This window comes from Rhinopithecus bieti, unplaced genomic scaffold (assembly GCF_001698545.2).
Source record: "Rhinopithecus bieti isolate Rb0 unplaced genomic scaffold, ASM169854v2 scaffold_17861, whole genome shotgun sequence".
NCBI classification, from domain to species: domain Eukaryota; kingdom Metazoa; phylum Chordata; class Mammalia; order Primates; family Cercopithecidae; genus Rhinopithecus; species Rhinopithecus bieti.
In genome coordinates, this window is record NW_016809830.1 from 3,276,273 (window position 1) to 3,287,512 (window position 11,240).

An 11,240-nucleotide genomic window follows, 5' to 3' on the forward strand; every position below is an offset into this window, starting at 1 on the left:
AAAAAAAAAAAAAAAAAAAAAAAAAACTTGGGCTGGGCATAGTGGCTCACGCCTGTAATCCCAGTACTTTGGGAGGCTGAGGCGAGCAGATCACAAGGTCAGGCGTTCGAGACCAGCCTAACCAACATGGTGAAACCCTGTCTCTACTAAAATTACAAAAAATTAGCCAGGCATGGTGGCGCTCACCTGTAATCCCAGCTACTCAGGAGGCTGAGGCAGGAGAATCGCTTGAACCTGGGAGACAGAGGTTGCAGTGAGCCGAGAACCCGCCCCTGAACTCCAGCCTGGGCAAAAAAAGAAAAATCCCCCCAAAAAATAAAAAAAAAAAAAAAAAAAAAAACTTCCAAAATCTTCCAAAATCTCCCCTCTTCACTGCTTTCACTGAATATTGCTTAAACATTTTCGGTTCCTAAAACACATAAAAGCTGAAAACTTCAAATATTATTAATAAAATGACAACAATACTTTGGCAGTCCATAAATCAAATTATAATTCAGAAGTTGTTTAAACACAACTAAGATTTCAACAAAGATCTGTGGTATCACTTTCCAAAATTTCAATTCTATTATTGTTTTGTGTTTTATTGAACCTGAATGTAAAAATTAGACTGCCAACTGTTTCCGAAGAGATTAAAAATAATTGCTGCAGGAAATAAAGAATATTTTGCCACTTGCAGTTTTTTGTTTCCACTTTTGGCTAATTCTGATTAGTTCAGGGTTATAAAGCATGTCATCCCATTAGAGAGTGTTCTATTATCGTGATCATCTCTCGTGTGTCTTCAGACAATGTTCACTATGATCTCTTTCTCCGGGAGTCTTAACTGCAGCTGTCAAGGCTAGATCTTTTTTGTGAGTTACAATGAGTTGAATTTCTTTTCATTGAAACTTCTAACTCTTATGTATGTACCATATGATCCCAGCCATCCCAATTCTAAGAACAGTCACGCAATACAAACCAACGTTTTGGTCAACAATGGCCCCCATACACACAGCGATCCCATAAGATTATAATATCATATTTTTCCCATACCCTTTATATGTTTAGATTGGTCAGAAACACAAATAGTTACCATTGTGTTAAAAATGCCTACAGTATGCAGTACAGTAACATGCTGTATAGGTTTACAACGTAAGAGCAATGGGCTATACCATATAGCCTAGGTATACAGTAGGCTATAGTAGGCTACACCATCTAGGTTTGTATAAGTACATTCTATGATGTTTGCACAATGACAAAACTGTCTAATGATACATTTCTCAGAATGTACCCCCCGCATTAATCGACACGTGACTGCATTTAGCAAAAAAAGAAATAAAAACTTATGTTCACACAAAAACCTGTTCAAATGTTTACAGCAACTTTACTCACAATTACCAAAAACTGGAAACAACCCTAATGTCCTTCACCCAGCAAATGAATACACTGTGGTACATCCATACAGCAGAATACTACTCAGCAATGACAAAGAACCAAGTATCGAAACACAGAGTAATATGGATGAATCTGAAACGCATCTTGCTATCTGTATGACATTCTGGGAAAGCCCAAGCTCTAGGAAGAGAGAACCATGTCCCTATAGTGGGACAGTGGATGCCAGGGGTAGGAGAGGCTGACTACAGAGGGGTAGCAAGAAGAAATGCTCTGGTGTGATCAGCCTGATCTGCTTCGCCCGTGGTGGTGGATAAGCGACTCTATACATATGCCAAAACCCACAGAACTGTATACCACAGAGTAAATTTTACTGTACACAAATTTTAAATTTTTTAAAGTTAATTATTTAACCATGACTTGGTTAAAGATCAGCCCTAAAACAAAATGAACACAAAGGTGTGTGTTTCCATGTTTATCAAGTCAGCAGTTCTTGTTCCGATGGTCCTGGGATTAGGAGTCAATGATGGGGAATGAAGGAGTCAGTTCCCTTGTACTGGCAACCTCTGCTCCAGGTGTGAACAGCCAGTTGGCGTTCTACCAAGGATACAGTAAAGGTTGTTCCAAGCCAACTGGAGAGTGACTGTATTGCACAGCAAAGTCCAAGAGAACATTTCAAGATCAGAAATAAATGGGAGATGGGAGAACACAAACCCTAAAATTCTAACTCCTAGTCAAAGGCATCAGAAGATTCCACTGACAAGTTGGCAACCTCCTTCCTAGACCTTCCTTCAAATGAGTCAAGGTGGGTGGGGGCAGGGAATCGCTGAGAGAAAAGAGCAGAAGAAAAAGAGAATGTGTGTGCTCCTGAACCAGGGTGTGCTGAGAGTTCCAAACGCCCTGGCTCCAGTGTTCTTTAACATGGAAAAAATGACTCTGAATAGGCAAAGGATAAAAACAAGAAGGGTTCAACACCCAGTTACACTTTATTTCCAGTGTGCCCTCTTCAGCCAAACCCACACATTCCTGCTCCGGAGGGGATGGACCGTAGGTCATCCTTAGAGCCTGCTACAGGCACTGCTGACCAGGGGCTGGGTTCTGGGCTCCACAGTGACAGGAACTGCAGGCACCGGGTCCCCCCTGGCTCTCCCAGGAAGGAACATGCCCTAGCTCATCCTGCACACTCACATCCACATTCCCCAGCCCAGAAGACTCTCCCCACTCCAGGGAGGCCTGGGCCTGCTACATTGTTATACCTCAGCATGAGATCAACACCTGAGACAAGCTCCAATCCAAGATGAGCTCATGCCTCCCGCCCCAGAGAACCAGCTCTCCAACCCTCAGCAGCATTTGCAGCTGGAAAGACTGGTCTAAATGCAAAACAAATGCTATCTTCAGGAGACTTCAAGGGGGAGGGAGAGGAACAAAGCTAAAAACCACCAAGACAGAAAACCAGAACATTCCATGATATGCAATGCTCTATGAAAAGGTTTTTTTAAACATATTCGCAGTGTATAGCCGTGGCAAGGGGTTAGCTGTCAAAGTTAAACAAAAGTCACTGACTCTCAAAAGACAAGAATGAAGGACTAAATGATAAAACAGCTTATTGTATTAAGCTAATTAAGGTTTATCATACTAGCCATCTGAGTTTTAGTTGCCATCAGAAACGCAGGAGCAGCACACCACGCAGCGTGGATTCGGATCTGCTTCGCAAGCATATTCCTGCCACACTCATCCACAGAACCTCTGGCAGTCAGAAATGATGGAGAATTGAAAACCAATTTTAGCACAGTGATTTGTAAAGAATTTTGTTCCATCATGTAAGCTATTTACTGGTATATCCGTCTGAGATTACATTTATCTCTATTAAATACTCCATAAAGTATCCTGAGCTAACCATGCACTCTTGTTTCCCTTTTGCCAGTTTTATCACACAGTGGATGTTCTGTAGCCAAATGAAAAACAGTTTAACAATAAAACCCTTGCATACTTGACGTCCTTCACTGCAGATATCCTGCCCACCAACTGCCAGCACACAACTTAACCAATTCCAGGATCCTCGGCATTGCTGAAAAGCCCCTATTCTGCTGAACACGGAGAGGAACAAAATGCCCACTTCGAAGGAGGGGAAAATTGTATTTTCAATCATGTCTTCTATGGGCTCCTCTTGACTGTACTTTTACCAAAAACCAACAGAAAGGCAGGACCAGTTCTATCTGTTGTTGAGATCACACTGGATCCCATTCTGGAGCTGCTGGTTTCCTGTTTGGGGAAGTTGCACTTCTTTTCACAAGGAACCCAAGGCAAAATGTTGAGTGTTCCCCTGTAAGCCCCCTCAGCCTTTGTTCTTCACTTTGCTAGTCTCCTTACTCCTTTCTTCTCTCCTTCCCACTCCAACCTCTGGTTTTGGAGGGTGCATTAAAATCCCTGCTCAAACCCAACTGCGATCTTTAAAGGCATCAGACATTTTCTACCACCCATTCCAGTACAGCTTTGAGTTAACAGGCATCTTTTCACAGATGAAGCCAGACTACCCGGCTTCCTCCTGGTATTGCATTAGTATTCCACATTAAACATATGCCACAAAGAATCCAATGGCGAACTCACCGTCAACAGCCCCCAAAATCAATAAAAGACATTCCACCACTTGACTCGGAGTGAAAAGCCTTTCAGGTTAACACAAGAGAGCAAGGTAAAAGAAAGGTGATGAATGAACAAAAGGCAAATCTACCTTCAGACTCCTCAAATCCTACAAAGGTGGCTAGGCTGCCTCGATTTGGTGAAGCCCTTCCTTTTCTTATCATCATCGGGAAAATGCCACATGTGTACTGCTTTCGTCTTATGCAAAACAGCACATTCTCCACAAGGCCCTGACGCCTACCATTCTCCACAGTCGCTTCCTTCCAGGCCTGACTCTCCCAATTGCCCAGACACATGCGATTTAATGAAGGCATTCAGATTTCGCCTTGATCGCAATACCATCATAAAGTCACTCTAATCCCATTAAACTGGGATAATATTAAGAGCATTTCTTCTCCACTCTGAACCCAATTTTATCTCCTGGGTAGCAATCCACGGTCCATCTGTGTCTAAATGGATCTGCAAATAAATATTTAAATTCATGCTCAAAACAGCATATCTCACCTTGTGAACCTTGACCTTTTGGAAAGACTTTAGACCAATGTTCAGTTACTGTCACACGGCTGCATTCTCAGCAAATAGGAAAGGGTTAAAAGCAGCCCCAGTCAACAGGCCTACAAGGAAAAAAAAGACAGCATGTATGGCTAACAGCATCACTGGAATGCATTTATGCTCATTTCCTAGAACAATATTGTTACCTTTTGGCCTTCATAATAGTCAGAAGCATCCCCAACACCCTTTAGTAGCTTCTAAAAGAAAAAGCACAAAACAGAACATACCCTGGAAGAGAAAAAAAGCATGCAAAGTAGCATTCTCCAGCAACAAACAAACTACCATTACAAACCCCTCAGTTCACTTTGGTTTTGTTTTGTTAAAAACACCGAGAAAGAGAGAGAGAGACTCCATCAACCAAGTGTCCCCACCCTAGCAAGGCACATTTTTTTCTCTAATAAGGGTCATAAATCTCAGCTCCTTGTCCATCCCTTAAGCAAAAGAAAAAGGCAGGAAAAGCCCAAGTAATCTCAGACCCTGCAAACCTGCACCTTTTTTTCCATCTTCTCTACCCAGAATCTTTTAGGGCTCCATTAGTCACGTACCAGTGCTGTGTGGTGTCTAAGTGTGCATTCACATACTGTGTAGGGATGGTACCTTCCTGCAAGCTCCTCTGCTTTTGGCTGCCATGAAGGGAGGAAGCTGCTATCCTACTGTAGTAGCTCAGTGACTGCATTGTGTTCAGGAGCTGATCTGCCTCAAACCAGTTTCAGCCGGTTCTGGTCACCCTACATAAAAAAGCTATGGCAACCCTCGCTGAGTTGCCAACAAGTCCCTGAAAATCATCAGCACAGGGGGCATCTCGCTGGGGGTTGCTCTTCCCTCTTAGGTCTTCCTGAGGAGGGGAAGGTCATCCTGTGTCCCCCCACCCCACGAGCACACAGCCTTGGAAATGCTCACCTCGCAAGCACCCCAGAGCCCCTCAGGGCCCATCCCCCCTCCCCTCCACCCCACAGCCCACCGCAGACACTGTTTCCCCCTCCTTCTCCTTCCCCCACTTACCTCCCACAACCTGGCTCAGATCTTTGTGTACGTGTGTGTCAGTGTGTGCTCTCTGTGTTGGTGGCTGACAAAGAGCCCCCAAGAAAGCGAGCTATGTGTGTCTGCTCACACGGGATGCGTCGGCTGCAGAGCCGGCCTGGCCTCCTAGCACAGTGGTGCTGGCTTGTTGACCAGGCTCCTCTCTGCTGTCACCCCCACCCCACCCAGCCCCCTCCTCCCTTCCGTCCCTCTCCTCTCTTCCCAGCCCTGTCCACCACCACCAGCCAGCCCCCCAGTCTCCTCCTCCTCCTCCTTCCAACCTTCTTTCTTTCAGCACCTGGGGTCGAGAGTCCAAATCCCTTCACCTTCGGGGAAGAAAACTGGGCTGTCTGGGGAGGGGGCGGGGGGCCGAAGGCAGGGGCCAGTGGGGAGAGGTGGGCACGGAGGGGGGCCTCTGCGAACACCATCCTGTGCCCGGCCGGCGCCGGCCGGGGGAGTAGGAGAGCCGCAGCGCTCACGTGGCCCCCCTCTCGGAACCTGCGGGCCTAGCCGCAGCTCCTCTCGGCCCCCCAAGGCCAGCTGGCGGGGCGCGAAGGCCGGCTGTCCCCAAGGCCAGGGTGGGACAGGCCACTGCGGGGCAGGCCCCAGGGCCTGAGCCTCACGCGCTCACCCCGCCGCAGGAGGTGGGCACGAGGGGCCGCGCCCGCCTCTGCCCGCGCCCACCCGCGCCCCTGCGGTCCGGCTGCCCCTGCGCCCTCGCTCGCCCTGGCGCCCCTCGCCGCCCCGCACCCCCAGAGGCGCACACCCACCCCCTTCCCGGGGTTTGGCCTTCGCGGCGGTCAAGGCCTGGGCGTCTGGGCCGCAGCTCGGATGACCTTTGTTCAGCGCGCGCCGCCGGCGGTGGCTGCTGGGCTGCTGCTGCTGTCGTCGGGAGCGGCGCGGGGCGGGCGCGGTTCCATGTTACGGGCGTGTCCATCTGCGTTCCCGCTGCCGGGGGTCTGTGTGTGCGTGTGCGGTTGGAGCGGCCTCGCCGCCGCCGGCCGCCTCCGGGCTCCGGCCGCCGCACGCCGCCGCCGGCCTCGCCGAGCGCCCGGCCCGGGCCCCCGCCTCCCGGGCACCGCGCTCTAGGCCGCGCGGCGGCGGGGCGGCCGGCCCGCCACGCCCGGCCTACAGTGGGGGTGCGGCCCGGGCGGCGGCGGCGGCGGCTCGGCCCGGGCGGCGAGCGAACAAAAGGAGCGCGGGCGAGGGGAGGGGCGGCCGTGGGAAGGAGGCTCCTGGCGCCGGGCGGCGGCAGCGCGAAAGCCCCGCGGCCGGCGGCGCGCCGACGCCCGGCCGCTGCGGAGCCCGGAGTCCGGCGGCGGCGAGAAGGCGCCCCGCGGACCTGCCAACTCTCGCCCATATGGGGCCGCCGGCTCGCGGCTTCGCCCCGGGAGCGGAGCGGGGTGGTGGGGCTGGTGAGGGGGCGCAGGGAGGGCTGCTTTTTTCCAACGACATTGTGGGCTCTCACCCAGTCCTTTCCGTGGCCCCAAGCCGCGACTTACTCGAGTGGAAGGAAGCAAGGCCTCGCCAAAGATGGTTGAAAAGACCGTGAGCCTCTACCCAGGATCTTGAAGCCAAGGTGGTGTTTTGTTCTCCTCGTAATGGTGGCAAATAAGTAAGAAGAGAGCACGCTATCTTCAGACAAATTAAATCTGAAATTCTCCCTGGAGGTGGAAGAAGGGGCTCTCCTCTGGTTAGTTAGTGGTTTGGAGCCCTTTTCGCCTTCAACTGAGCCACAAAAGAATGGAAGACACCCCCTGGGGTGGGGAGAAAGCCCTGGTGTAAAAGACACACGTTTGCTTTCAGAGAAAAAGCCACTGGGGCCAGATTGAAACATGGCATGTTCAGTTCATGTAGGTTTTTTTTTTTTTCCCTTAATGGGGGAATGATATTGAGTAAACAAGATGTAATAGCTAGGTCTTTAAATTCTAGAAGGGAGATGGTGTACAAATGTAACAAGCACATATTGTACATACAGCAGGTGGTCATAGCCTACGGAACACAAAAAGATACATATGTAAGCCTGCTAAAGGTCACGGAGGTGTATAATCGTGACCCATGCAAGGGCGAGAGACGATAGATTTCCATTCCAGATGAGGTATGCTGTTCTCCCAGCCCCGTGTCCTGGTTCCTTTATTGTTCACAGACGTGCACTCCATTGAAAGGTTTTTAAAACCAGACAGAAACCCCCAAGTCAAGCTAATTGTGCTGACACTAGAAATAGGACAAAATGGAAGGATCTGAAAAAATGTTACCATAACCTCTTAAAAAGGTTCGCTCCTGTTGGATGAGAATCTGAAAACACAAAACAACACTCAAGTAGCAGTGATGACTCCAAGCATAAGAAGCATTTCTGTTTCATTTTAAATTTGATTGATTGGTTAGTATTTGCAAAGTGTGCTGAAAAGTTTAAAAGATCTCAGTATACCTCTCTACTGCGTTAACTTCCATTGAGGAAGCCATTGTTCTCTGTGATGGGAGCACTGTATGATGTAAATTGCAAGTAGCATTTTTGCTGTTTAAGACTTTTCATGTAAATGACCCGAATTATTGTCTCACAGAAGAGTCGTTGGTCTTTAATTTCAAACAGCAAATTGTTTGGAATTGCACATAAATTGGAATACATGTTTGCATATTTACACACGTTTAAAAAGACCTATGTAATCTGCAAATTTTGCCAGTCACAGCATCCCATTTATCAGCATTACAAGATGATGAAATTGAAACCGTTGTCTTCTTTTGGCCTGAAAACGGTGCCAGTACTCTGTGGGTTGGGTTTCAACTTTACCTGGGCTTGATTTCATTTGAAAGGGAGCCTTTTTTCTTCTCCCAAAGATGGGCCTTTATTAATATGCATGTAAAAACCGTATGTGCATTGAAGAGTACACTAGGACCTGCTAATTTGAAATCTTGACATGCTACACAGTTTACAATATATGGAATTTAATAATGTGCATACCATGATAAATTCTAGGTTTCATGGATTTGGGATATTTGTTTACTTAAAATACTCTCTTGCCCCTCCCCCCATTCCCTTCTCTTAAGAGTTGAAATGACAGCAAAGCAGCCTTTGAATGGTTACAAGAGTTGTACTACCAAAGCTAAAGTCTGAAATGCTTATCATAAAGAGCCTTCAGCTATACAACTGCTTCGTGGCTTCATCATGCCAAATACTTTTTTGAGCAGGGCTTTGTACAAAGCCCAGTGATTTAGCTGGAGCCTCGGCTGGAAGATATTTGGTCTAGAAGCACAATTGATCATTGGCACAGATGGCAACAAATAACATTGCATCTGCTTTTAAATATCATAAACAAAAAGTAAAAGATACTTTATTGCAAGTTATCTCAGTTCTATTTTTATAAAGGATTTCAGAGAAACCCCTTTGCCAGGTAAACCAATAGTTAAGAGCAAAGCACCCCTCTTCGTCCATTTTGCAAAATCATTAAATTTCACAGCTGAAAAGACAGCATTTATTCTGGGTTTTTTTGTTTGTTTGTTTGTTTTAAAAGCGGACACTACCCATCTTCCAAAAACACAATACAAAAAGGTTCATTCTATTATTCTACATATATAAGGCTCTCTTGTGCACCTCTCTGCTTTGAGCAACAATAGAACCAGTCACTTGACTGGAAGAATGAAATAAAACTATCATTTGAGTGCAGTCGATAAGGAAGGGCAGAACAAAGAAATCATATGATTCTTATGCCAAATAGAAACTAAAGGAATTCCAAACCCTTTGGGATTTTGTTGTTGCTGTTTTTATTGCTAACTCTCAATGTCTTGACTTTTCCTCCAATCAGTGTATTGCAAAATCCTCGCTTTTTTTCTTTAATCTTTTGTGGCTGTAAGCCGGCTTTGCAGAAGCATGTAAATATCATCATACTTTCCCTCTAAATGCCCTTATGAAATTAGGAAATTCGTATGTTAGGTCGAGAGCACAAAAGGTGTGTTCCTGGAGGGAAAGTGGAAGGAAAAAAGGAAACGCCTTTTCTTTATCTCACCATCCAGAGGCCCTGTGGAACTAACTACGCCTAAACCGAGCAGTCTCATGCCTTGAACTACACATTTTTAGCTCGAAACCAAGCTAAGCCTAGGAGTTTATAGAGAGATTAATATGTTAAATGTGTTAGCTTCTTTTTAAAGAAATTATGATACCGTTCAATCCTAGCATCATAATTTAAAGATTTGTAGCAGGGTAGCCAGCAAAGAAAAGGACAAAAAAAAAATCTACCTTTTCTTTTTAAGAACATCAAAATATGGATAGAATCGGGTTTTTTAATATTCAAAAACATATCCTTGAAAGAAATCATAACCAAGTCTAAATCATTAGTAGCCTGCCAGAAATAGACTGTAGAGGAGTCCCCTTATCCTTTGCTAGAGATTTCGTAAATAGATTTCTGTGGCAAAACCACCTCTCCTTTTCTGAACCTCAGTTTGGAAATGCCTGCAAAGGCCATTCACCAAGAGACCCGAAGCAGGTGGGCGTCGGACTCAGCATTGGGCATTATTTAGGAGGCCCCTCGATCCTCCTAGAATGACCTCCTAGGTCCTGGCTACTGGATGAATCCACTAATCCTTACCTCCTGCTGTCTCTTTAGGCGTAAATGCTGCAAAGCTGGCCTTGTCCAAGGAAAGAGTTGAGACGGGTAGGGTCAGAAGAAAGTGGGTAGTTTCTATGAGCCCTCCTTTCAGGAGTCAAAGGAGAGCCAGAAGTATGGGGATTCGGATCCTGGTAAAGATTCATCTGCAGAAACTGGGCCAAAGGAGAAATCTGTAGAGAACTTTATAAGATTTCCTAACCCTTTGTAACTTTTTTGTATTACATCTGGGCTTCCTTAAAAGAAACTTGTGTTTGGGTTTGTTCTCTACTCTCTAAGTCTTAGAGGAGGGGAAGAGAAAGAACCTAGGAAGGTATCTGAGAAAGGAAAAGGCTTAATCCTTTGAGGGCCTACCTGAAAGAGAAGGGAACACACAGGAAATGGAGACCCAGTTCCTCCTGAGAAGGAATATCACTGGTCTCCTGCAGTGCGGACACTACCTGAGCACTATGCAGCACTAATATTGATTCCATCTTCCCATCCTGCCCTCATCATCCTTGCCATCCCCACTACTTGGCACAATGCTTTGAACATCCCATAATTGACATTAATTATCAGTGAACTAAGGAATGGATAAAGAACCCAGAGGCACCTGGAAGTAAATATATCCCCAATTAAACCTAAGTTTTTTTGCTATTGTAGTGGATACAGTAGTGTTTTGTCTAGGTTCTCTCTTCAGGGTGTACACCCCCATCCCCTAACTGCTAAGAATATTGACTGCTGACTACTCACAGCTGAGTCCCTCACTGCAAATTGCTTTGGCCACTGTCTTGTGACAGTTCTTGGAAACTGTCTTGCCCAAGGCTATACCCACTTCCAAGAAGCAGCCAACATCTGGCCAATGTAGAGATAGAAAAACTTGGCCCTGTTGCCTTTATTTGGGCCAACTCTGAAGGGTCATCCCAGCCCCAGAGCTCCCTGTAAATTGACTGAGGCTTCAATCACCATAGCACTGAGGGTCAACTCCTCCTTTCTAATCCTGCCTTCCTCAGTCCCTCACAAGTGTATCTCCAAAGATTACTCAGGGTGTGTTTCCAGCACCGCAACCCGAGACGCCCACCC

At 46.7% G+C, this 11,240-nt stretch overlaps 1 protein-coding gene across 10 annotated transcripts in view; it reads right to left on the minus strand.

Moving 5' to 3' along the window:
• The window catches only part of ZNF532 (zinc finger protein 532), a 133,933-nt gene extending 126,286 nt beyond the window's left edge, over positions 1 to 7,647 (minus strand). For 6 of the 10 annotated variants that reach the window (XM_017890488.1, XM_017890499.1, XM_017890498.1 and 3 more), the window contains exons 1-2: positions 4,707 to 5,825; positions 4,513 to 4,622 (exon numbers count right to left, since the gene is read on the minus strand). The gene's annotated coding sequence lies outside the window, so the exon portion shown is untranslated. Of the gene's footprint in view, positions 1 to 4,512; positions 4,623 to 4,706; positions 5,826 to 6,350; positions 6,432 to 7,082 lie in introns of those variants that run through there. The other 4 variants (XM_017890489.1, XM_017890493.1, XM_017890494.1 and 1 more) reach the window with 4 other exon arrangements.
• Positions 7,648 to 11,240: the final 3,593 nt, after the last annotated feature.